The following is a 5,802-nucleotide window of genomic DNA, read 5'->3' as shown; positions in this document are numbered from 1 at the left end:
CATGGGAGACTCAGAGCTGGGTCACTCTGCTTATAACACAGAATAGTCGAGCCTAGCTTCTCTGGAGCAATTTGAAAAAGCATCATTTAATTGCACTTAAATTTCCTGGATCTGTTTACTTACTGATTAAATATATCTGTGTTGCCCTGGCCAGTGTCACTCAGTGGTCAGAGTGGTGGCCTAAACACCGATTCTTCATCAGGGGCACGTACCTGGGTTGTAGATTCGGTCCCCAGCCCCAACTGAATACAGGAGGCAATCAATGCCCCTCTCGTGCATTGATGTCTCTCTCCCATGGTTCGTGTTCTCTCTCTCTCTCTCTCTCTCTCTCTCTGCCCCCCCCCGCTCTCCCCCCTCCCTCTCTTCCTCTCTAAAAAATCAATGGAAAAATATCCTAGGGTGAGGATTAATGAAAACAAATATCTTTCTATTAACATAAGTACAGTAAGTATAATATGTTTCTTAAAAATGGGTTTTCTTCAGAAATAAATTTAAAAATCTACGAGTAATATATTGACCAACTAGACACTGTGCTGTAAGTTTGGCCATAAAAAAAGAAAAAAAAATTAATGTTGGTCTAGACGGTAGAGTTATCAGATAGTGTTTCCAAAAAAGAAATGCCAAAGGATTCCTAACCAGCACATGAGCAGCCACCAAAGAGAACATAAGAGGAATTTAATTTAATTTTCCACCCATAGGCTATACTGGTTTTATTGTTTCCCATGAAGCCTGCCGAGCCTTTGTTATTTCATGGAGCTGTCAGGGCCACACAAAACCACACAGAAACTTCTGTGATGGCAACAGCAACTTGCAGTGACTCTACGTTATCTGAGTTACTTAAAATCTGAGTTACTTGCAATATTTTGTCTTATCTCACTAAGAATGTGCCCAGAAAGTGATAACCTGGAAGAGTGGTGGACCTTCTTTGGAAATTTGTTTAAGTACTTGTTTGTTCCCTTAAATGACAATTGTTGTCTAAAACTTGCTTTTTCCAGATACAGGAGGTGTTGAAAGGAAAGGAAGCATACTGGGAAATTTAAATTTATTATAAGTAATAAAATCCTGTATTTTCAAGCTACTTGAAACAATAATACATATTTCAAAATTGATTTAAGAGCGAGCACTAAATATTTCGTTTTGGAGAGGGCAAAGACGAAAAAAGAAAGCAAGCATTTCTTCTGGCAATTCATCTGGCTTACTGGCTGGAATTTAGGGAAGTGAAAAATGTTTTCAAAGAAGAAAACTCCTTTTACAAAGTGAAAAGTAGCATTTGGAAATTGAAAAGAATCCTGCTCTAATGATAAATTCCCTGTAATCTAATCGGTGCAAAAGGAAATTGCCATTATGGAGGCAATAAATAGAAGAAAACAACTATAATACCTAACAGGGCTTTTTGTTTTATAATTGGGGTATTAAAGCACTGCTGTCATTTTTACCATAAAAAAGCATTTTCACCAAATTGCATCATTTGTCTCCTCTTCTTCCCTGATATCCCTCACCTGAACACCTGAAATATTGATCCATTTATCCAAATAAACTTTTCTCTCCAGGAAGTTTTTTGTAGTTCTCATTCTAACAATTATTCCAATTTTTCTGCATTTTTTTTTCAGGATCAAAAAGCACCTGTGTGGTATAATCAGTTCAAAGAAATTGTGGCCAGAGTTAAACTTCCTCATAAGGCACAGGATAAAATGTGAATTACTCCTGGGAAAACAAAATCACTGTAATCTAACACATTATAGGGCTCTCTTATCATGTTTTCTCATAGCAACATTCCTAACCTAATGCAAATTTCTGTATTTTATCATTCCAAACGCTCTCAATACTGGGAAATTGTTATGGACACACATGTACGTTAGGCAAGAGAATGTTGATCACATACACTTTTTAACTAATGAAGAATGCAAGTTTGCAGGTCCCAGGTTACAGCAGCAAAACTCCTGAGGAGAACGTCAGTGTTGGCAGGCAGGAGGGAGCAAGAACCCTCCCCCACAAGAGAGAGTCTCACACTCCAGCGTGGACCACATTCCCGTGAGGCCTGGTCCCGGTGCAGACTGCTGAGCTTTATCTCCAGCTTCTGATTCAGCAAGTCTGTGATGAAGACAGAGAAGCTGCATTTCTGACAAGCTTCCAGGTGATGTCCACGGGGCTGGTCCACTGACCACATCGCCTTAAAAATCACTTCTAGCCCTAGCAGGTTTGTCTCAATGGATAGGGCTGCAGACTGAAGGTTCTTAGGTTCAATTCCGGTCAAGGGCACATGCCCAGGTTGTGGGCTCGATCCCCAGTAGGTGACGTGCATGAGGCAGCCGATCAATGATTCTCTCTCATCATTAATGTTTCTATCTCTCCCTTCCTCTTTGAAATCAATAAAAATATATTTTTTTAAAAGATCACTTTTAAGTGTAAGAAAGGTGTACAAGTTCATTTAGGAAAAGTAGTCCCTGACTCCCAAAGGTAACTCTTGGTAAACACCTCCCCCATGAACTGTATGTAGGGAATATATATATATAACTAAAGCTGGACGTAAGGTGACTTTGTAATAGTAGAAAGTTGTAAATAATAGAAAGTTCTAAGAAAATCTTAAAACAAAGATGCATTTTCACTAGCTAAACAGCACACCCATAATAGATCAGGCTGAAAATTCTCAGTGTATAGGAAGAAACTGCATTTTTTTTTTCTCAGTTATCAAGAGACTGCCCACTGAATAAAGTATTCCTTTCTTATTGTTTCATGACAGAAAGCAGGTGGTTTCCCTTCGCGAGCTTTAGGGAGTTATTGTGTGTCACTAACGGTCTCGGCCAGGCCTATTCTACTTGACTCTCTGTAAGCACTGGGCATCTTTTGAAGGACGGCTACAAGATCCACTAATCTTACTTCTAGTAAAAGTCTGAATAAAACGGGAGTAATTAGACACACACTATAACTAGACTGTTCCTGCAGGAGTCTCCACCCCCAAAGGTGAGACCTTCTCCATACACAACTACCCTGGAAATCCACTCTGAGTTCAAGCCCCAATTAAGTTTTTATATTCCAGAATATTCCTAGAGGCAATAATATGCCAGAGGCAGGAAGTACTTAAAAGTGCAAGGTTGTGATGAAATATGTTGTTTGATACTATCAGAGAGCATCCCGGCCTTATTCATAAAGTTTTGGCGCCTTCACTTGGTAAAAAAATCAAAAAACCCACATGACTGCTGAGAGATCCCACTGCACTATCAAGGGATTCTTTTTCCTCTCAACTTCCACAGTTATAGGTATTTTTCTCATATATACATACTAGAGGCCCGGTGCATGAAAATTCATGTACTGGAAGGGGGTCTCTCAGCCTGGCCTGCCCCCTCTCACAGTCCAGGAGCCCTCAGGGGCGTGAGGCGACCCGGTGACCAGGGGAAGGCGATGCCCCATCACACCTCTGCTGCTGTCACTGCCAGCAGTGCAAGCCTTGGCCGGCCCTTGTTACCTGAGCCTCAGGCGGCCCTAGGTGACTGGGGGGCTGAGGGGACTGGTAGACTCCTGAGGCTGGCGGGCCCTGCCTTGCCACATGCCTGCCACCCCAGCGGGGCTGAGGGGACTGGGCGCCGCCATATTGTGGCTGTGGGCACCACCATCTTTGAGGGCGGGGCAGTCATTTAGCATATTCTCTCCTTATTGGCTGTGGGCACCGCCATCTTTGTGACAGTCTGAGGGTCAATTAGCATATTCTCTATTAGACAGGATATTGCTTTTATATAAAGTAAACAAAACCAGTAGGATCCAAAATATCCAACCCTATTAGGTGGAGGGCCTCATTCTTCCTAAATGAATGAAATGAGCAGGGCAAAACCTGCAATGAGTTGGGGGTCTGAGAGAATCAAGTCCATCCTTCCCCAGCTGCGTGTGGCACCACCCGTGGACAGCTGACCTCTCCAGACTTCAGTAGAGATAAGGATCACTCTGAATCCTGGGGGCTAGCTACACTTGCAGGAAAGTGGTGATGATCACAGAAACCTCCATTCATTGTCTCTAGTTCTGCTGGTGCAATTCAAGGAGACTGGGCTCTGTGTCCACACCTTTCATCTCCCTGCTCCAACAGAAAACATGTCCTGTCAAAGCTCCCTCTTCACCTCCCCAGGCTCCCCAGCATTTAGTCTATAATTTTGAGAACAAGGGCTAAAGGGAAAAGAGGAGCCAATAACTAATTGTATTATATCCAAGTAAGAATCCAAAATTGATTACCATTAAAATTCACACATAGCATTTATATAGCTAACAAATACCTTCTGACTGATAACCAGAGCACAGAAATAAAATTCAGAAATTAACAACTGGCACCCTTGGTTAATATGGTGAATTAAACACTCTTACCTAATTCCATAGTTTTGCCTTTATATTCTGGGGTGCTTCTACTATTTAAAATCTTTTTCTGCTAACTCATCTATCTATATAAAAGCCTAAGCAACTGTTCGACCGGTAGCTATGATGCGCACTGACCACCAGGGGGCAGACATTCAACACACAGGCATGGAAACATGGAACAGACTGATGAATCTCAGAGAGAAGCGGGGAGGGCGGGAGGAGATTAATCACAGATCTTATTTGCGTACTAGAGGCCCAGTGCATGTGCACCGGTGGGGTCCCTCGGCCAGGCCTGCAGGGATCAGGCCAAAATCAGCAGTCCAACATCCCCCGAGGGGTCCCAGATTGCAAGAAGGCGCAGGCCAGGCCGAGGGACCCCACCAATGCATGAATCTGTGCACCGGGCCTCTAGTAAACAATAAAAGGGGAATCGTTTATATACTATTAATTCAGTGATTTTCAACCAGTGTGCCACAGGAATTTTTAAAACATGCAATACCTAACCACCTAGTCAGGGGCACTGACCTCTTTTCCATTAGATTGTCAAAAAAAACAATGATAACAGCCAACACAACAATAGCCATCCAGTGTGAATGAATCAAAGTTATGCCTTTTTGTGTGTGTGTGTCAGATCAGCAAAAAAGGTTTTTTTGGTTTGGCGCAGAATTTTAGTAATTAGTTTATGGGTGCCATGAGATGAAAAAGGTTGAAAATCGATGCATTAATGATTTGAAAATATGAAATGAACAAATCATTTTTAAATGGGCCTCATAAAAGAATTATAGACATACAAATTAATTAAGGACATAATTTAATAGGTGTTTTTCCCAGACCACAACTATACTAATTGCAGTTGTAAAGAGAAATATTAACACTGTAATATAGGAAAATAAGTGGACAGATATCTAGGGAAAGATATTAATTACCAAAGCAGTTTCAGTCAAAACTGAATAACTGGCGACACTTCCTTTACTCCTGCAAATCGCAAATAATATACTCCTTCCCAAACCTCATTATAATATTTGTTTTTGTCTTTATTGGGATATGGTAATCACGCATTAACTCTATGGATTAGACTTTTGCTTTGTGTTTTTCAAGTACTTATTAAATTACTAATTAAAACTTTAGTGCCTCCTCTCAAATAGAAGTTCTAAAAGTATCTAAATCAACAGCTCAAGCCTCTCTCATTTACTTTCGTTGAAATAGATTAAAAATAAAATGATCTGGTTTGCATCTATCTTTCTTCCAAACTCTGATATATTTTTAAATATTTATGATAAAATAGCCTCAGCAGGAATAACTGAAATTACAATTGGACTATAACAGTGGTTATAGTCCAGGCTACCAACCCACACGTGATATTCTCTGTATAAAGAGGCTTGAATCCCAGGAGTTCTATTTTCTAACAATCTTCAATTCAAGACGAGAATAAGAGAATGATTCCCCAATGTAGAAATAGCAGGC

General features: G+C 40.9%; 1 protein-coding gene across 3 annotated transcripts in view; it reads right to left on the bottom strand.

The window, feature by feature from the left end:
* CTNNA3 (catenin alpha 3) overlaps positions 1-5,802 on the bottom strand; it is a 1,396,025-nt gene that overhangs the window by 1,162,661 nt on the left and 227,562 nt on the right. The gene's annotated exons all lie outside the window — the stretch shown is intronic.

This window comes from Cnephaeus nilssonii, assembly GCF_951640355.1.
Source record: "Cnephaeus nilssonii genome assembly, chromosome: 16".
Lineage (NCBI taxonomy): Eukaryota > Metazoa > Chordata > Mammalia > Chiroptera > Vespertilionidae > Cnephaeus > Cnephaeus nilssonii.
This window is presented reverse-complemented; position numbering and strand designations above follow the sequence as displayed.